Here is a 21597-nt window from a genome sequence, read left to right as displayed (position 1 = left end):
AAAAGCCTTGAGAAAGTCTTATCAATGTCCTGGGAGAAAATGAGTCAATTGACTCAGAGAGTACATCACGGAACAGGCAGACCACTTGGCTGTCACCGTTTATATGTAATTTTAAAGCAATTTCTAATCAGAGGCAGTAGCTCCTGTGCTCTGTCTGTCTGTCTCCCTCTCCCCTCTCTCTCATTTCTGCCCCCATTTTCCTGGGTCATCCTGCAGGACCTTCCTCGGGGCAGCTGTAGCCCTGCTCCCACACTGCTGGGTGGATTACCCAGCGGTTCCAAGTGATGAGCTCAGTGACTAGCCATTATTTCAGATTGGTGCCACAGAGTTCAAAATAGGCAGGAATTATTTTCCTGTGGCAGCATCCTTGGCCCAAGAAAAAGGGGAAAAAATGTCACTTTTGTCACAATTGTACACTGAACGTGATTAGAGGAAGATGAGCCTGGAGTATAATTAGAAACGTGTTAGAAAGGGTTCTTGATTTTTACATGAGGACAGGAAGTAGAAACAATATTTGACCTTTTGGAGCTAAAAGTTACCTATTGAGGTAAAAGAGAAGCGTCTGGGGGTGACGCAGAAGACGCTCCTATTTGAAAAGAAATCCGTCTTCGCAGGGATGCCATGTGGGCAACGAACTATCAAGCTTTAACATATTCATCTTTGCTGTCTGTCCTGTAAAAGTACCCTTTTCCTTCAGAGAATAGGTTACTGAGCCTACTGAGCCGTATCTGAATTTTCCCTAAATCTCTCTCATCTTTAAACAAGTTGCTAGAGTTCAGCTGTTTTTCACAGACCCCGCGACCCAGCCTGGGCTGAGAGGAATGTTCATTCAGGAAGTAGGAGCTGATGGAGCCCTGTAAGGAGAACCCAGTTGCCCTCAGATGAGGAAACAGACGGCCTGAGAGGACCCCCGTCCTCTGGTTCTCAGTACAAGGACTCTCGGAATGTTGCTGTTCCCAGGCAAAGACTCTGTGTGCAGAGAGTGAACTGTCTTCTCCCTCCTCTTCTCCTCCTCCTTCTCCTTCTGTCTCCTTCCTCTAGAGCATTTTGCTTCTCCCTCCTCTTCTCCTCCTCCTTCTCCTTCTGTCTCCTTCCTCTAGAGCATTCTGACAGGGGTTCTAGGCATCAAAGAGTTTAGTAATAACTGCATTTCCTTCAACTGGAAACTTGCCACCTGGCCCCTCCCCAGATGGAATCGTCCCAATTCCCTGAGGAAGGAAGACCCAGGACCCACCCGGACACAGGAGAGCCAGCACCTGGGGTCCCTGTCGCTCTCCCCAGTTACCGGTTTGCCTCTAAATGCTCGGAATTCCTCTGTTTTTCTACTTGGCTTCCAACGTTGCCAGCTTGGGAGCAGCATGAGCCATTTCCAGCCCCAGACTCCGTCATGGTCACACACGGAGGCTCCTGAGGCGTCTTCCTTCCTGCAGCTCCTGGCGCATCCCGTGAATGTGGAAAGTTTCTACCTTTTCCTGAGAACTCCTTCTTTCAGTTCCTCTCACGTAAATGAGTTAAACAGCTAAACACACTTGGTTTTAATAATTTTCGTCGGAAATTAAGGTGCTTTGCCCCAGTTCCAGAAGCCGGCTGTTCGGTGTCCCTGCCCAGCTTCCAAGGGGAGAGCCACACCTAATTCAGAAGGAGATCATCGTGCGCAGTGGCAGGTGCCCCGGGGTGGAATCTGATGCTCTGCTCGCTTCACTTGGTTTTGCTGTGTGCTGTTTTAATTGTGTGAACTCACAGACCCATTTTAGGGTTAATTAGACTGCAAATCCTAAACACGCAAATACAAACACACCTGCTATCTTTTCCTTTAAAAAAGATAGTCTGTGGCAATAATCAATATTTTATACATTATGTAGCAAAACATGAGGAAGGGGGTCTTTTGTGCATAGATGGGCCAAAATCACCTCGCCAACTGCTGCCTGCCCTCCTCTGAGGGCAGGAGATTTCAAACGTTGTCACAGGTTTGCTGTCATTTGATGCTTTCACGCGTCTCTCCCGGTGACAAGTGACAGCTTGAAGAAATGGCAGAGTCTCTTAGGGGTGAGTGCCCGCAGGTGAAAAGGTCCTTGTAATGGCAGCATACAAGCTTCCCTTTATTTTGTGTCTTGGACAGCTTTTCCCTAGGACGTGCCTCTGAGGGGTCTTGGAGGACCCACGCCTCTTGTACTCTGGGGGAACACTGGGCAGAGCGGCTGCGGCCCTGCCCTGCCTGTCCCCCGCCTCAGGCTCCCGCATGGACGGTCCACCCGTTGGGGATGGCCCCCGGGAGGGCCTGTGCGCCCCTCCTCCGGGCCAGGCCCCGTCCGCCTCCCCTGCTGCTGCTCTGACCTTTTGTTGCCTTGTGTGAACTGCCTCCACAGCACGGTGAGTTCTGAGCCTTTGGAAAACATTTCTGTATCCTCAGAGTGACTGTAAAATCTATGGGCATAATTTTGAAGAGTTTTAAACAATTATCTGAATTGCTGATTTAGTGTGAAACATCAGTGCTTTTTAAAAGTTTTCAAATGGCTGCTTTACAAGCAAAACGAATGAGACGTTTCTCTGGGCAGAGGACACAGAACATCAACTCCTGAGCGACGTTCCGCTGCGGAGGCGCTCAGGACCCTGAGTCCCCTCTGGTTCCACCCGGCCCTTCCCGCTGGCCGCTCCTCAAGGAAAATTCCTGGCGTGTTTTCCCTTCAGGTTACAGGAAGCAGGGCTGTTTGCCCTGTAGCAGGACGGCCGTTGTTTTACAAACCTATGGGTGGATTTTTTACTCACAAAGGGAATGTTTAGAATAACAGCTGTAAACTGCAAACCCACTTGCTCTTACTTTCCTCCAAGTGCAGTAGTTACGTGGGAATACAGCCAGCGTTCAGCTCTCTGAAGTCAAAGGCTGAAACGTCAGGGCCTCGCCTGGGGCCCTGATACCCCCGCACACCCCCGAGCTGTGCAGCTGTCACCGGCCACGCGCCGCCATGAGGTGACAGCAAGTTTCCCTGGAACATCTTCCGCTCCAGCGTTGGGCTTGAACATTTCCCCAGGATGGACTCGGTACAAATTCCCATCAGTAAGTACCCAGCGTCCGACATTTCTGAGAAGAGGACCGCGCAGTCCCTGTAGGGCGGAGCTTTCGGACTCTCTTTGCCCCAAAGAGCAGGAGTGTTTCTCTCCTATCCCAAAGCCTGGAGGCGGGCGTTCTCAAGGAAGGACACTGTTGCTCTCTTTCCCCGTTTTAGCTCCAAGGCACTGGCGTCTTCTCAGGCCCGTTCCCCATGGTTAGAGGATGGGGGCCAACCTCGCGGGAGAAACCAGAGGGCCTCTCCTCACACGGCCCTCCTTTTGCAGGTTTGAAGCACCCCCCCCCCCCATGAAGACCACGTCGGAGTGCTGGCCGTGTGGGGCCGAGCCCTCGGATAAAGTGGTCACTCAGAGGAGAACAAAACAGCCAGAAAGGCCAGCGGTCACTCCTGGGCGGGGCTAAGCCCCGTGCATCACCCAGGAAGGGCGCTCGGAAACGAAGCTGGGCTCCGAGGGTGGGTCCGGGGTCTGTGCTCCAGCCAAGCCTGAGACAGGGAGCCCTCATCACTTCAGAACGAGAGACTGACCGTGCGCATGGACACGGCCAGACCAGGTGCAAAAGTGGAACCCTGACCCATAGCCTGCCGCAACCAGCCCATGGAACCAGCCCGCCCTCTGCACTCACCTGCCCAGGGCCCAGCCCATCCTCTGCACTCACCTGCCCTGAGACCAGCCCGCCCTCTGCACTCACCTGCCCAGGGCCCAGCCCGCCCTCTGCACTCACCTGCCCTGAGACCAGCCCGCCCTCTGCACTCACCTGCCCAGGGCCCAGCCCGCCCTCTGCACTCACCTGCCCTGAGACCAGCCCGCCCTCTGCACTCACCTGCCCAGGGCCCAGCCCGCCCTCTGCACTCACCTGCCCTGAGACCAGCCCGCTCTCTGCACTCACCTGCCCTGAGACCAGCCCGCTCTCTGCACTCACCTGCCCAGGGCCCAGCCCGCCCTCTGCACTCACCTGCCCAGGGCCCTGCTGAGGTCAGGCTGTGTCTCCAGCAAACAGTCCAGGAAGCCCAACACCAAGCCCACGACAGTCGACCAAGCAGCCAGGACTGGATCGTCAATGACCGCTGCCCTGATTCTGTCCCTGCTTCCCCCTGAGGACCAGCCAGAGACAGCCTTTTACTTGTTTGTAGAAAATAATCTGCAGCAAATGTCATCTAAAATGCCCAGCCAGCCCAGAGCCCATCCTGGACACCCCGCGGATGGACAGACGGTGACCCGGGGCACAGGGAGGTGGCTGTCGCCATGCTCTGTCCCTGCTGGGCTCCTCAAACCGTGTTTCTTTGTCCAGGCACAGAAGGAGGCTTTTCCAGGCACCGCTGGGACCTGTGTCCCCCAAGCAGCTAAGACAGTGGCATGCAGCCCTAAAGTTGATGAACCCGACTGTCTGGCTTGTGGTTACTAACATTCCACCCCTCCCTGTCGCTCCTCTCGAGGGAAAGCTGTGTCATGCAGACCTCAGTGCTGGAACGCGGGCCCTCCCTCAGGCCAGCGCATTTATCCGCATGAGACCTCGGCAGGCACCCAGCCCCGCGAGGCTCCGGCCGTGACAGACGCTGAGGGGCCGCAGCCCCCGCCCCTGCAGGGCCTCGGCGCCCAGCCTGGTGGGCAGACGGCCCAAGCTCAGACGTTTTCCCACAAAACGGGGTCAGCAGGGAGATGGACGGACTGTAGCCCCTGGCCCAGAGGTGATCACAGAAGTGCCGCGTGTCCCGACGGGGCGTTCGCTGCACACAGTGCGGGAGCATCCTGCCCCGAGGCCGCGGGCAGCTCAGAAACCCTCACGGGTCCCCTAGCTCTGGGGTCCCCAAGTGGGCTGCTGGCTGCAGTGCTGGCCCCTCAACTCCCCTCTGCAGACAGGGCCCCAGAGAGGAGGTGGCGGGCGCAGGAACCCTGGTGCTCTGGACATAATGTCCCCCAAGTGCACCCCCGGGTGGGAGTGAGGAGGGGGGCGCCCGAGGTGGGATCAGTGCTCCGTCCTCGGGCCAGGAAGAGGCCTCACCAGGAACGGAATCCCAGCCCCTGCCTCTGTGTCTGAGCAACCATGTGGGTTCCAAGCAGATCTGAGCCGCACGGAGCACCTGACCCATTCGGATGCTTTAAATTTCGTGTTTCTGTTGTCACTCTCACCGCAGCCTTTGCCATTTGTGTATTTGTGCCTCCCCACGTTGCCTGGATGAGGCCATCTAATGATTTATCTACTCTGTTTTCCAAAGAATGTTTGTCACCCCCTTTCCCTCTCATTAAACTCTGCTTTTATCTGTAGTAATTCCTTCCCTCTGCGTCCCTTCAGATTACTTTTTGTTCTTTCGCCAGCTTTTTGAGTCACATGCTTAATTAATCTATTCTCAGTCATTCTTTTTTATTATTACAAGTGTCTGAAGCTATGAATTTTCCTCTTCTGGCTGGATTTTCTGTTGACCTCAACCATTTATTCTAAACTAATATGAAAGCAGAAATGCCTGTTAGTAAATGTGATTTCTATTAAAAGGGGACAAAGGAGGGAAGATGATAAGTCACAATACAAGTAGCAAGGACCCGTCACTGTGGAAGCTGGGCAGGGACTATGGGGGTATTTGTACTGCCCTCTTCTCTAGGAATTGTTTTAAATTTTCAGTGATGAAACTCTTATTTAAAATTCAGTATCGTACTGACACAGGAACATTTTCACAGACGAATGGAACAAGGAGAGTTTAAACAGTGACCCAGATAGACGATCCAGGAGACATCACAAAGCAAGTGGGGAATAGTGGGTCATTTAGTCTGTGTGAGGAGAAAATGACTGCATGGGTAAGAGCAGCACTAGTGCCTCATTACAACCTCGATGCAAAGGTAGGCTCCAGACAGACTAATTCTCAAACGGGAAAAGTGAAAGTAGGACAATCATAGGAAGGATCTTTACAGGTGGGGAAAGCCTTTTAAACAAGAATCCCAAAACACCATCCATAAAGTTGAAAGAAAGACAGAACTTATGTCAACCTCAGCAACTTATATTCAGTGAAGTTTACCCTAGACTCATGCCATGCGTATGTCACACAACCAGGATAATATTATATTAAAATATACAAGGAGCTCCCGCAAATCATCCAGAAAAAGACAAAAAACTCAACAGAAAAATTTGCAAGTGATTTGGAATGGCAATTGTGGTGGGCGTAATGAGCACAGCTCCCCACTCAAAGGAGTTCAGGTCCCAATGCCCAGAATCTACCACTATGTCATCACATGAGAGGGACGCTGCAGATGATATTCACCCTGGATCGTCTGGGTGGGTCCAGTGTAATCGTGAGGGTCCTTCTAACAGGGGGTTGGACGTCAGAAAGGAGCCGTGAGGACAGAACAGGCAGAGAGGCTCAGGGCCACCGTCCAGGAATGTGGGCGCCTCTAGAAGCTGGAAAAGCCAGAGAAGCCGATTCTCCCCGGAACCCCCAGGGGAAACCCATTTTTAGGCTCCACCCTCAGACCTGCAGCGGAATAAGAGTGCTGTGTCTGTGGGAACTTGTCGTGGCGGCCACAGGAAACTGCTACCGGGTGCACAGAAGAGGGAACACGGATGCTCCGTGGGCAGAATTCCTCTAAGTCCCGGGAGGTAAGAGAAACGCAGCACTAACTAGCAACCAGACACCATGCTACACCCATCGGTTCTGAAAAGCTTGGAAAGTTGGACCCCGTCGGATGCTGGTGACAACAGTAGGGGCGGAGGAAGTTCTGGCACAGCCATCAGCGGTAACTCAAGGGCAGCCGGCCCAGGTGCAAGAGGGGACGCGTCCAAGGACACATATCACCTGCAGGTCGGACGCACTGGAGGGAATCCAGGTGTTCACACAGCACATGGACAGATGTTTAAAACGTGGAGACAAAAAAGGAGTCAAAGAAGAACGGTGTCAACCATTCCGGCCATCCATGAAATTAACACATACACATGGAGTGCCCCAGAGCCACTCGGCAAACATTTCCTGGGGTGCACAGTGTGTTCAGAACGCCAGCGACGGGGCAGATGGAAATCCCCACCCCTGGGAGCTCACACTCCACACACACGTTTGAGGGTGGATTTCAAGCCCACAGCAGGCAGAGCCGTGACGAGTGGAGATGGACAGGGGCCTCGAGTGAAGGGGACGAATCCAGAAACATGGGAGGGAGAAGGCGGGACAGCGGCAGAAACGCTGTGCACAGCCCTCTGCTCCGGAGACTAGACGAACAAATGAGGGTAGAAAATACACAGCCTGGAGCCCAAGGGAACCCCACCCTCCGGCGGTGTCTGAGCAGGGGTTCCCGCCCCTGCACTGCTGGCGTTTCCCAGGCCTGATGGCAGACCGTGCATGTGCATCGGCCTCCTGCAGGCTGACCCAGTCCCCACAGACAACCAAACAGCCTTGGTGTCTGCTTCAAGCCATGACCACACTCCTCCCGGATCTCAGGACACAGGAGCCCGAACCCCTCCTTGGGCGGACACACCCATGTACGCAGCCCATGGGCTCAGGTGCCTGCGTCCACGCAACGTTACCCACTGACCTGATGGGTAAACCATACACGCTAGGTGTGCCCCCAGCTCACACACAACTTGCTTGTGGTCCTTGAAGCCTGTCAAGTCCACAGGCACCACCGGCCAGTGGCCCGAACAGAAGCAGCTGCCACAGGTGGACGCAGGACGCAGGGACCACAGGGGGATGAGAATGAACCACATTTGTAATGACTGTGGGTCATAAGTTGTGTTTCCCATGTATCGTTAACCTTGACTCCCGTTTGGACAAGAAGAATTTTCATTTTTACTTCAATCTTTCTGGGGAATCAAAAAGCCATAAATTCCCACCTGGTGCAGCCTTGGCTTATCAGTCAAATTTCCCCCCAGATTATAGTTTAAATGTATAGAGAAGTTTCATCCTGGAATCAGGTGACGAGCTGTCTTTTCATGGCTCTGTTGCTGTGGCAGAACAGACCCGTCTCCAACAACCTGAAATCGTTTCCAGAACACTGGGAAGGGAAGTAAACTTCCAACGTTTTCTACAAAGTGCATATAACATTAGTGATTAAAACCTAAAGACTGCACCAAATGAAAATACAGGTTTTCAACAAGCCACCTATAAACATCAATATAAAAATGTAAATAAAATATAGAAACAAAGTTAATAGCACATTAGTAATAACGCAAGGTGATCAAGGAATGCTAGGATGGGTCTATAACAGTTATCTATTCATATAATCCATTGTATGAATAATCCGAAGAAGAAATTCTATGGTCATCTTCAGAATTGCTAAAAAAGTATTTCTAAAAACATTCTTTAAAATAACACCGAATAGGGCTTCCCTGGTGGCACAGTGGTTGAGAGTCTGCCTGCTGATGCAGGGGACACGGGTTTGTGCCCCGGTCCGGGAAGATCCCACGTGCCGCGGAGCGGCTGGGCCCGTGAGCCATGGCCGCTGAGCCTGCGCGTCCGGAGCCTATGCTCTGCAACGGGAGAGGCCACAACAGTGAGAGGCCTGTGTATCACAAAAAAACAAACAAACAAACAAAAAACCGAATAAAATGAAATAGATGAATATTTCCTTACCATTAAGAAATATATCAAGTATAAAATACATTCTCATGCTTAATAGGAGAGTACTTCCACTGAAATCAAGAAAAAGCAAACATACCCAGTACTAGCACTATTGTATAACATTATACTGGAGGTACCAGTCCATGCAATTGGATATAAAAGAAAGAAAACACAGTATAAAAATTAGGCAGGAGGAGATAAAATTATCTACAGAGTCTAAAATTGTCTATCTGGATTTTCGTTAGGGTGCCAGAACATCTGATGTGGAAAGACGAGTAGTAATCAGATGGCGCTGGGACACCAGGATACCCACCAGGGAAGGAGGAGACGAAGGAAGGAAGGAAGGAAGGAAGGAAGGGTGGAACCGGGTGGTGACAGCCACGCAGCGGAGACGGGGTGGGGGGGGCGGGCCAGAACCGCTGGGTCACCCGATGCTCTCGACTCGACAGCAAGTCAGAAAGCGCGTGGCTAACGTGGTGGTGGCTTCATAGAAATCTGAGCAAATAACAACAAACATGCAATAGTTACGAGCTCCAAAGGGCAACAGGATGCACATGAAGGGGCGACCACGGTGCTCTCTGGCTCAGCAGATGCAGCCCTGCAGGACCACGGCCACGACCACGGCCAGGTGGACACGGAACGCCCAACCTGGCATAACCTGAGCTGGTGACTGCTGCCCCAGGAGGGTGGGGAGCAGAGGGAATGAGGCCCCATTGCTCATCCAGGGAAATGGGGAGGGGGCGGGGGCGGGGATGAGGGGAAGAGGTGGGGGCACAGGTGCGATCAGGCGGAGGGAGGGGCTGTGGGGGCTGAGGGGTGGTTTGTGTCCTGCTCTGAGCACCGTGCTCCAGGAACAGAGTGAAGCCTCTGTGTTCAGAGTGAGAAGCTGGTGCTCAGGTGAAGCAGCAGCTCATGAGATGAGCATTACTGTGTCTCTTCCAGCTCAGGACCCGCCAGGGGGGAGCTTCTCACCACCTCCATCTCATCCAACCAGCGTCGGCCAGAAAACCCAGCACAAAGGGTGCCAGGGTGTCGTCCGACGTCGGGTGGACAGGGCATGAAATCCATTATTCCCAGGAGCTCACTCTTCACCCTGGTACTTCCTGCATCCATATTAGTGGTGCAGAGAAACTTGTGGAAACACAGACGTGATAAAAGATGCCAAATACACAAGAGCTTTAGAAAAGTGTGTTGACGCTACAGACTCACGAGGATTGGGTAAAAAGGTTTTAAATATTAATTTTTTAAAGCTTGTACTTTTCACAGTTCACAAAGTACTGTCATAAATATTATCTTCACATGATGACATGATGGGCATTTGTCCACCTTGTAGGTCAACAGACTGAATCTCAGGGCATCTAAAAGATTAATTCTGGGACTTCTCTGGTGGCACAGTGGAAAAGAATCCGCCTGCCAATGCAGGGGACACAGATTCGAGCCCTGGTCCGGGAAAATACCACATGCCACGGAGCAACTAAGCCTGCGGGCCACAACTACTGAGCCTGCGCTCTAGAGCCCACGAGTCACAACTACTGAAGCCCGTGTGCCTAGAGCCCATGCTCCGCAACAAGAGAAGCCACCACGATGAGAAGCCCACGCACCGCAATGAAGAGCAGCCCCTGCTCGCCACAACTAGAGAAAGCCCACGCGCAGAAACAAAGACCCAATGCAGCCAAAAATAAATAAATAAAGAGATTAATTCTGGGCCCCCAGCAAACCGAACTCTCCTCTGCCGATCCAGACTCTTCCCAGAACACAGGTCACCACACAGCACAAGACCCACAAAGCCTCAGAGGGGATGGGCAGACTCAGGGAGGCCCTGGGGACAGGGGGAGGGGAGGGGACTCAGGGAGCCCCTGGGGACAGGGGGAGGGGACTCAGGGAGGCCCTGGGGACAGGGGAAGGGGAGGGGACTCAGGGAGCCCCTGGGGACAGGGGGAGGGGAGGGGACTCAGGGAGGCCCTGGGGACAGGGGGAGGGGAGGGGACTCAGGGAGCCCCTGGGGACAGGGGGAGGGGACTCAGGGAGGCCCTGGGGACAGGGGGAGGGGAGGGGACTCAGGGAGCCCCTGGGGACAGGGGGAGGGGAGGGGACTCAGGGAGGCCCTGGGGACAGGGGGAGGGGAGGGGACTCAGGGAGGCCCTGGGGACAAGGGAGGGGAGGGGACTCAGGGAGCCCCTGGGGGCAGGGGGAGGGGAGGGGACTCAGGGAGCCCCTGAGGACAGGGGGAGGGGAGGGGACTCAGGGAGGCCCTGGGGACAGAGGGAGGGGAGGGGACTCAGGGAGCCCCTGGGGACAGGGGGAGGGGAGAGGACTCAGGGAGCCCCTGGGGACAGGGGGAGGGGAGGGGACTCAGGGAGGCCCTGGGGACAGAGGGAGGGGAGGGGACTCAGGGAGCCCCTGGGGACAGGGGGAGGGGGAGGGGACTCAGGAAGCCCCTGGGGACAGGGGGAGGGGAGGGGACTCAGGGAGGCCCTGGGGACAGGGGGAGGGGAGGGGACTCAGGGAGTTCCAGGGGTGGGGGTGGGGGCCAGGGGAGGAGCAGGGGGGTGGGCAGAGAGGAGGGTCTGCCTGCATCAACCGGCACCAAGTTGTCCCTCACAGGGGCCCCACGTTTCCCAAGTCGGCCCCAATGGGGCTTCTGATGGCCCCTAACCCTCCAGTATCATCAGACGTCCTGGGCCTTCCCACACTGACCGCAGACACTGTCCAGCTCCCAGAACTCTGTCCAGGGCAACCACGTGGACGCCACCTCGGGCCTAAGCCGACGCTCTCCCCTCTCCCCTGCTGTCCTGTCCCCCAGCCAGAGCAGCACATGCAGGCGTCCAGGCCTCAGACACGCAGCACAGGGCTGGGAAGGGGCCTCGGCCGGACAGCTCTGCCCCAGGAATGAACCCCAGCCCTGGGGGGTCCCTGCATCTTCGTTCATCCTGTTTTTCTAGGGCAGCAACTGCAAGCATTTGCTGAGGGGAAGCTCCACACGGAGTCAAACCCACGATTAGTGATTCAGAGATAGTTACGGGCATCCTAGAGGAGGCTTTCAGGGAGGGCAGGAGGGAGAGGAGACGGGAGACAGAGATGGACACGAGAGACTGGAGTGCTTTTGCTGACAGTCTGCCTCTGTCTCTGTCTGTCTCTGTCTCTCTGCCTCTGTCTCTCTCTCTGTCTCCCTATCTCTCTCCCGCCCCCATCCTCTCAAGGCTGCACACAGACCAGTGGTTTCTGACAAGAAGTGTCCCTTAGGATCAGGGGAGCAGTGTCCCCGCCGCCCTGAGGTATCACCCAGGCCCCGGAGTCAGGATCCCTGAACCCAGGGCCCAGCGGGAGGACTGGGAAACCGGGGTCCTGAAGCTGAGAAACTCGACTCAGATGTCAGTGGGGCTGGGGGCCAGGGCCTTGTCCCCTCACGGCTCTGGTGACAGCTCCAGGCGGGCAGTGGGCACACAGCCCAGCCTCCAGACCCGATGGCTCAGTGCAGGTCAGAGGATGGAGGGAGGTCAGGGCTGCAGAGAGCCCCCAGCTTCCAGCCCCAGGGCTGGCCCATCGCAAACGTCCTGTGAGCTGACCTCCTTCCTGCTGCTCTGGCCTCGGGAAATTTCCTTGTTTGGGGAAGAAGACAGCCACCCCCAGGCCAGCTCTGCCCTCTGAGGCTCGAAGAAGGCACCCCTCTTTCCTATGACAGCCCCCCAGGAACTTGCGACAGTCACGCCCCTTCTGAGATGGATCTGCCCTCCACCAAATTCTAGGCCACCACGCATCATGGGTTTAATGAGACTTCAATGCATTACGATTCACGGCAGCAAAAATGACACCACAGAAAAAACAAACCAGTCTCTCCTGGCTTCTGTGGAAATGGGACCAGGACTTCCTACACACCGCTGAGGCTCCACGAAACTCAAAGGAGTTCTTTTTTTTCTGGTGCAACCACAGCGGATGTTCCAGAGATGACTCTTGAGAGCACTTTAGAATCTCCAGATTAAAGAAACACTTAATGTGCTTTAGAGGAAGTATATGTCATATTTTCATTGTATCTAATACCTTTCAAAATTAGATGAGCGAAGGCTACGCAGACAGGAATTTAGCAATTTATCTTTTTAATTAAATTTTTGATTTTGGAGGTAATAGTACATTCACAGGTGGTCATAAGAATGCAGGGAGGCCAGGGACGCTCTACCTGGCTTCTTCCAGCAGGAGCATCGTGAAACCACAGCCCACCGTCCACCCAGACGTGGGCCTCCATCCACCCCGGGAGGGGCAGACCTCCGCGCTGCCCTCACCCCCGCCCCGGAGTCCATTTCCACAGTTTCGTCACCTCAAGAACATGACGTAGTGGAGTCCTGCGTCTCTAACCTTTGGGCTAACGCTTTCCAACAGCAGGACTCCCTGGAGATGCGCCAGGTTGTCGTGGGTACCACGTCCGTCCCCTCTGCTGTGCGTGGAATCCCGTGGAGTCCGTGGAAGGATGTGGCACACTCCGGTTAGCCCTTCAGCCCCTGAAGGGCTCCTGGGTTGTCCCCAGTGCCCGGCCCCTGTGGGTGAAGCTGCTATAAACTGCTGTGTGCAGGCTCTGTGAAGTCGCCAGCCTCCATTTCTCTGGGATGAGCGCCCAGGACCGTGGCCGCTGCATCTAGGGTAATCACAAGTTTAGTTTTTAAAGGACCTGCCAGGATGATTCCACAGTGGCTGCAGCATGTCACACCCCCGCCAGCATGAGTGTGAGCCAGGGCCCCCAGGCCCACGTGTGCAGGGCTGTCGCTGCTCACTTAGCTCCTCTGATGGGTGTGCAGCGCTTTCTTGCTCTGGTTCCACCTTGCATTTCCCTCCTGGCTAACGAGGGTGAGCATCTTCCCACAGGCTGACTTGACATCTGCAGATCCTCTGTGGCGAAATGTCTCTTCAGATCTTTTGCTCACTTTCGAATTGGACTTTTTTTTTTTCTGTTGAACTTTGAGCATTGTTATATATTCTAGGTATCAGTCTTCTGTTGGATCTATGGTTTGGGAATATTTTCTCTCATTCTGCAACTTGTTTTTCCATCTTCTTAGGAAGAGCTTTCACAGAGCAGAAGTTTTAAAATGTTGATGAAATCCAATTTGTAAATTGTTTCCTCTATACTTTTGGTGTCAAGTGTAAGAACTCTTTGCCTAACCCTAGATCCCAAAGATTTTGTCCTGTATTTTTTCCCAAAATTTTTATAGTTTCATGTTTTACATTTTAGTCCATGATCCACTTTGAGTTAATTGTTGAATGAGGTGGGACACTTGGGTTGAAGTTCATTTTCTTGCCTGTACATGTCCAGTTGTTCCAGTAGCTTTTGTTGAAAAGGCCATCTTTGCATCCTTGTCAAAAATCAATTGGGTGTATTTGTGTGGGTTTATTTCTGGGCTCTCTGTCCTGGTCCCTTGATCCATGGGTCTGTCCCTCAGCAAATATCACACAGTCCTGATTACTGTAGTTACCAAATAAGTTCTTGAGACTGGATAGAATGATTCCTCTCACTTTATTCTCTTTTCTTTTCAAAATTCTCTTAGCTATTCTAGTTTGCCTTTCCATATAAATTTGAGAATAATCTTGTCTATATCTCAAAAAAATCTTGTTGGGATTTTGATAGAAATTTTGTTAAAACTGTATATCAATTTGGGGAGAACTGACATCTTAACTATGTTCAGTCTTCCAATCCATTAATAACATCTCTGTTTATTTAGATCTTCTTTGATTTCTTTTATCAGTGTTGTGTAGTTTTCAGCATACAAGTCCTATAGATGATGTGTTACATTTACACACAATTTTTAAATTATTATAAATGGTATTGTATTTTAATTTTGGTGTTCATTGCTAGTATACAGGAATGCAATTGATTTTTTTTTTTTTTTCCTGCACCGTGCGGCTTGTGGGATCTTAGTTCCCTGACCAGGGATCGAACCCAGGCCCTCAGCAGTGGAAGCGCTGAGTCCTAACCACCAGACCGCCAGGGAATTCCCTACAATTGATTTTTGTATGTTTATCTTGAAATGAACCTTACTTGGTCATTAGTTTATAATTCTTTTAATATATTGCTGACTTCTATTTGCTAATATTTTGTTAAGAATTTTTCATCTATATTCATGAGGGATGTTGGCCTGTAGTTTTCCTTCTGTGTACTGTCTGTCTGATTTTTGCATCAGGGTAATACTAGCTTCATAAAATGAATTAGGAAGTATTCCCTCTTCTATTTTCTGAAAGAGATTTTGTAGGATCTGTGTTAATTTTTTTATAAATATTTGGTAGAATTCTCCAGTGAAACCATCTGGCCTGGAGACTTCTTTTAGGAGAGCTTTAAAATTATGAATTCAATTTCCTTAATAGTTACAGGGCTACTCAAATTATTTGTTTCATATTGGGTGACTTGTGGTAGTTTACGTTTTTAGAAGAATTGGTCCCTTTCATCGAAGTTGTCAAATTCATGTGTCTGCAGTTGTTCACAGTGTTCCCTTACTGTCCTTTTGATGTCTGTGGGGTCTGTAGTGATGTCCCTGTTTCTTCCTAATGTTCATCACTTGTGTCTTTTCTCTGGTTCTTTGTCAGTCTCGGTAGAGGTCACCAGCTTTATCACATCTGAGGAGAGGTTACGGCACTACCTAGCGGATTCCCAAGGGTGGGCGTCTCTGCTCTTCCAGGCCTTGCTGGGCGTGGGCATGGGTGGGGCTGTGGCCACAGTTTTTTCTGTGGTGTTTGAGAGTCACTGTCTAAAGTTCTCTGTCTTTCTAGCCCCCCTCCCTGGATCTTTGGTTAGGAGAGCAGCCTTTGTTGGGCATTTACAGTCTGCACTCTTGGTGTCTCCAGGCCTCTGGCTTTTTCTGGGACCTATGAGACAACCCAGTTGACATTCCTCAGCTCCTGGAGTCCCTATTCCGTCTCTTCTCTCCGTCTTTCAGAGTTGTCTTTTGTTTCCTTTATACACAGTGTAGGGGTTTTAGTTGAACTTAGTGAGAGGAATAGGAAAAAGTACATATTCCCATGAGCAGAAGTCCTAGTAAATCATTTCTGAGGAAAGAAATTAGAGCTGTGTCCCCTTATTCACAAATAAGGATGAAAGACAGTTAAATCTTTCAGGAATGGTAAATATTTCGTTTTTGGTTTTTTTGCATTATAATCTTTTTTTTTTTTTTTTTCAGTATGCGGCCTCTCACTGTTGTGGTCTCTCCTGTTGCGGAGCACAGGCTCCGGACGCGCAGGCTCAGCGGCCATGGCTCACGGGCCTAGCTGCTCCGCGGCATGTGGGATCTTCCCGGACCAGGGCACGAACCCATGTCCCCTGCATTGGCAGGCGGACTCTCAACCACTGTGCCACCAGGGAAGCCCTGCATTATAATCTTTATGTTGGATGAGATCCTTTCCAGGAAGCAGCTTTACAAATGTTCCTGAATTTTTCTTCTATGTCCCGTAAGATTTCAGTTTAAACTCACACAATGAGGTTTATCCTCAAAAAATTAAAACTAGAACTATCATATAATCCATCAATTCCACTTCTGGGCCTTTATCCAAAGAAAATGAAAACACTAACTCAGATATCCGTACCCCCATGTTCATTGCAGCATTTTTACAACAGCCAAGATATGGAAATAACCAAAGCGTCCACTGAGGATGAATGGATAAAGAAGATGTGGTATATATACACAATGGAATATTACTCAGTCATAATAAAGAGGGAAATCTTGCCATTTGCAACAACATGGATGACCTTGAGGGTGTCATGCTAAATTAAATAAGTCAGACAGAGAAAGACAAATACTGTAGGATTTCATATGTGAAATTAAAAACAAAACATACCCCAATAAAGATGTTAAAACAAAAATAAAAACAAACAGGGCTTCCCTGGTGGCACAATGGTTGAGAGTCCGCCTGCCAATGCAGGGGACAGGGGTTCGTGCCCCAGTCCAGGAAGATCCCACATGCCGCGGAGCGGCTGGGCCCGTGAGCCATGGCCGCTGGGCCTGCATGTCTGGAGCCTGTGCTCCGCAACAGGAGAGGCCACAACAGTGAGAGGCCTGCATACTGCAAAACAAAACAAACAAACAACAAAAAACCTGAGCTCATGTATACAGAGAACAGATTGGCAGTTGCCAGAGGTGGGAGTTGGGGGGTTGGGGGGATGGGTGAAGGGGGTCAAAAAGTACAAACTTCCAGTTATAAAATAAATAAACCATGGGGTGTAATGTACACCATGGTAAGAGTGGTTAATAAAAAAAAGTTTCTTTCATTGTGCATTTTGATTGGTAAATAAAGACAGTACCTTACATCCGTATAGATTTTGTAATGGTGACATCAGATCAGACCATCTCTTAATTATTTCTGCATTCTCTTCTGCACCTCTCATAACCGATGCCCCACTGATACTGAGCTGATTTGCAAACACCACCAATTTGGCCGTTGATTTGCACCCCTCCACCCTCTGTAAGGTCAGCAAGACACTGTGTGCTTTTCACAGAGCCAGAGAGCTGGGGCTCTGTCCCACATCAGGACTGAGTCAGGGTGGCTTAGGACTAACCCACCTGCTTTGACCCTAGGTACCATTTCATCTCCGTTCTAGCTGCTTCTCTTAGTATCTGGTGGGTTTGAAAAGAGTAGTGTGTGGTCGGTTAGATGCAGGAGACCCCAGACTGACATATGACAAGACATCCTCCCACATGGTGTGTTACGGCTTCAAGGAGATTAGACATCATGTGATCCCACGAGCTTAACCTCTGTTCTCCGTGTGCCCTTGAGGGGCGTCACTACTCCTGCTTAGAACAGAGCTGTTCCTCCTTTATCTCCTTTCTAGGCTGGTTTCTGTATAATTAAGTTTCATTTAAACATAGGGGTCTGTGGGCCAAAAATAGTTTGAAAACCACTGAGCTAATCCAACCCCTCATTTTGCTTGAGAATGCAAAAGGGGAAGTGGTTTACTCAAGGTCACAGAGGGAGGGGTCTGGTGGGGCCAGGACTAGTTGATGAAGTGGTTAACCTAGTGCCACAGCTGTCCCTGTACCGGTGCCCCCGCTATGATTAGACCTTAGATGACATGTGGATTCCCCCCTACCCCAGCTCCACCATCACTCACTCCACCTAACACAGTATACACCTAAAATCGGTCCACCTGGATCGCTGTGAGGGCCTGCTTGCTACCCGATGTCATCCTGAACTCCAGCCGTCCTAAGACAAGAGCTCCCCACCCACGCAGCATGGTCACCCGGCAGTGACAGTCACGCAATTACAGAGCCCTGGGGGCTCAGAGCAGCAGCCCCTCTCGCCCTCATGTCAAGGCTTCTGAAGCAGATGTGACGGACTTGGGAAAACAAAGGACATAAGCCCCAAAGCAAAAAACAAAAGACGACTATTGCCTAAGACCCTCCAACCTCACCCAACACAATGAAAAGAAACAACCACTTAACCCTCTCAAAGTGCTGAGGAGAAGTGAGTGCACAGAACACTGCTCCGTGTAGACAAGAGAATCTGTGAACCTGCAGGTGGACGAGCAGCGATTCTCTACCTGGAAACACACCCCGCGGTCCACAGAATCCAAGAGAGTCAAGCGCGTCCTCATGGCTGGTTCCCTGGAGCTTATTCCATAGCAGTGGAGTCAAAACAACAGGATGCTTTCTTGTGTCCTTTTCTCAGGTAACACCACACTGTTACCTGTGTAATGACTTCCTTGAACTAGAGACACACACATGAATCTGTCCAACATCTGTTCTCATTTTAGTGTCAGCTCTTTGGGGCACGTGTCTTGGTGTTCTGTGTAATAACAGGAAACACGGTCCCTTGATTTTCTGGGACAGTAACAACTTCAAACATTCCTTTCTATTGTCCCCAAAGTAGTTATACTTGTGAAACTATGTATCTTATTTAAATAAAACATAATGAACCACTTTTATTGTTTTTTTAATGATTAAAGAGTCATATTCTCATTGCATAAAAATAAGAAAATTCAATAAAGTATAAATAAAGAAGAAAATCAAAACAGTCCATAATCCACTATTCAGAGGCAACCATAATTAACATTTTGGTATATTTTCCCAATGTTTATACATATAATTGGAGTCATACTGTATGTATGCAATAGTTTTTTGTTTAAATAGTGTGTTTAATAGTTTGTTTAAATTTTAATAGACTTTATCTTTTAGATCAGGTTCACAGAAAAATGGGCCAGAAAGTGCCCACATACTCCCTCTCTCCCTCCAGTTTTCCCTGTAATTTACATCTGTTATTAGTATGGTTGGTTACCTGTTGCTATTGATGAACCAATACTGATGCATCATTATTGACTAAAGCGCATAGCTTACATTAGGGCTCCCTCTTGCTGTTGTACATTATGTGGGTCTGGACAAACATATAATGACATGTATCCATAATTACAATACCATACAGAGTCGTTTCACTGCCTTAAGAGTCCTCTGTGCTCCACTTACTCATCCCTCCTTCTCCCCAGCCCCTGGAAACCACTGATCTTTTTCCTGTCTCCATACTTTTGGCGTTTTCCAGAATGTCTTATAGTTGGAATCACACAGTGTGTAGGCTTTTCAGATTGGCTTCTTTCCCTTAGTAATATGCATTTAAGGTTCTTCCGTGTCTTTTCATGGCTTGAAGGCTCATTTCTTTTTAGCCGAATAATAGTCCATTGTCTGGCTGCACCACAGTTTATTTATTCATTCATCTACTGAAGGACATCTTGGTTGCTTCCAAGTTTTGGCAATTATGGATAAAGCTGCTTTAAACATCTGTGTGCAGGGTTTTGTGTTGGACATAAGTTTCAATTCTTTTGAGTAAAAATCAGGAAATGTGATTACTGAATGATAGGGTAAGAGTATGTTTAGTTTTGTAAAAAACAAAACTATCTCCTAAAGTGGCTGCACCATTTGTATCCCCACCAGAGATGATGAGAGTTCCTGTTGCTCCACATCCTCACCAGCATTTGGTGTTGTCAGTGTTTTCAATTTTAGCCAGGCTAATAGGTGTGTAATGGTAGCTCTTTTTTTTTCAATTTGCCATTCCCTAATGACTTAGGATGGGTAAACATCTTTTCATATGCTCATTTTCCATCTGAATATCTTCTTTGATGAGGTGTCTGTTCAGATCTTTTGTTCATTTTTTTAATTGGCTTGCTTGTTTTCTTATTGTAGAGTTTTAAGAGTTCTTTGTACATCTTAGATACAAGCCCTTTATCAGATATGTGTTTTGCAAAGATATTCTTCCAGTCTGTGGCTTGTCTTTTCATTCCCTTAACAGTATATTTCATAGAGCAGTTTTTAATTTTAATGAAATTAAACTTGTCAAATTTTTCTTTCATGGATCATGCTTTTGGTATATCTAAATAGTCACCACCAAACCCAAGGTCACCTGGATTATCTCCTATGTTATCTTCTAGGAGTTTTATAGTTTTGCTCTTTACACTTAGATCTCTGATTTATTTTGAGTTAATTTTTGTAAAGGGTGTAAAGTCTGTGTCCAGCTTACTTTTTTTGCATGTGGAAGTCCAGTTGTGTCAGCACCATTTGTTGAAATGACTATTCTTTCTCCATTGAATTGTTTTTCTTCTTTGTCAAAAATCTGTTGACTATATTTGTGTGGTTCCATTTCTGGGATATTATTCTGTCCCATTGATCTATTTGCCTACTCTTTTGTCAATACCACACTGTCGTGATTACTGTAGTGCTATAGGAAGTCTTGAATTCAGGGAGTGTTAGTCGTTTAATTTTGTTCTTCTCCTTCAATGTTGTGTTGGCTGTTCTGGATTCTGTCTATTTTTTGTTTGTTTGTCTGGGTTTTTGTTTGTTTGCTTCTCTCTATAAACTTTAGAACCAGTCCATCAATATCCTCAAAATAACAGGATTTTGGTTGGGATTGCATTGAATCTATAGATCAAGTTCTGAAGAATTGACATCTTGACACTATTGAATCTTCCTATCCATGTACATAAATTATCTCTCCATTTATTTTTTCTTCGATTTCTTTCATTAGAATTTTGTACTTTTCCTCATATACATCTTGCACATATTTAGTTAGATTTATTCCTTAAGCATTTCATTTTGGGGGTGAAAATGTACATGAATCGTATTGTGTATTTAATTTCAAATTCTACTTGTTCATTGCTGATATATGGAAAACAATTTAGTTTTTTATGTTAACTTTGCATCCTGCAACCTTGCTATAATCACTTATTAGTTCCATGAGTTTTTAAAAATTATTCTTTGGGATTTTTCTACATAGACGATCATTTCATCTGTGAACAGACAGTGTTATGTCTTCCCTCCCTATCTGCATATGGCTTATTTCCTTTTCTTTTCTTATTGCATTGGCTAGAACTTCCAGCATGATGTTGAAAAGCAGTGGCAAGATGGGGCATCCTTGCCTTCCTCTTGATCTTAGCTGAAAGACATCCAGTTTCTCACCATTAAGTGTGATGGCAGGGACTTCCCTGGTGGCGCAGTGGTTAAGAATCCACCTGCCAATGCAGGGGACACAGGTTCAAGCCCTGGTCCGTGAAGATCCCACATGCCACAGAGCAACTAAGCCCGTGTGCCACAACTACTGAGCCTGTGCTCTAGAGCCCACGAGCCACAACTACTGAGCCCACATGCCACAACTACTGAAGCCCACGTGCCTAGAGCCTGTGCTCTGCAACAAGAGAAGCCACTGCAGTGAGAAGGCTGAGCACTGCAATGAAGAGAAGCCCCAGCTCGCAGCAACTAGAGAAAGCCCATGCACAGCAACAAAGACCCAATGCAGACAAAAATAATTAAATAAAAAAGAAATAAATTCATTTAAAAAAAAAAGTGTTATGGCAGCTGTAGACATTTTGTAGGTAGGGAAAGTTCCCCTCTATTCCTAGTTTGCTGAGGGGTTTTAGCATGGATGTTGGGTTTTGTTAACGCTCTTTCTGCATCTATTGATATGATCATATAATTTTTCTTCTTTAGCCTGTTGATGTGATGGATTACATTAACTGATTTTCAGTTTTCAGGGCTTTTTTGGTAAGTTT

The 21597-nt window shown here is 49.3% G+C and overlaps 1 protein-coding gene across 1 annotated transcript in view; it reads right to left on the bottom strand.

Moving 5' to 3' along the window:
* Positions 1–4076: 4076 nt before the first annotated feature.
* ERICH1 (glutamate rich 1) overlaps positions 4077–21597 on the bottom strand; it is a 108944-nt gene continuing 91423 nt past the window's right edge. The window contains exon 8 of the transcript XR_014327087.1: positions 4077–4160. The gene's annotated coding sequence lies outside the window, so the exon portion shown is untranslated. The remainder of the gene's footprint in view (positions 4161–21597) is intronic.

Source organism: Leucopleurus acutus, assembly GCF_964270905.1.
Source record: "Leucopleurus acutus genome assembly, chromosome: 21".
NCBI classification, from domain to species: Eukaryota; Metazoa; Chordata; class Mammalia; order Artiodactyla; family Delphinidae; genus Leucopleurus; species Leucopleurus acutus.
The sequence above is the reverse complement of the archived record's forward strand: the minus strand, read 5'-3'. Positions and strand labels throughout refer to the sequence as shown.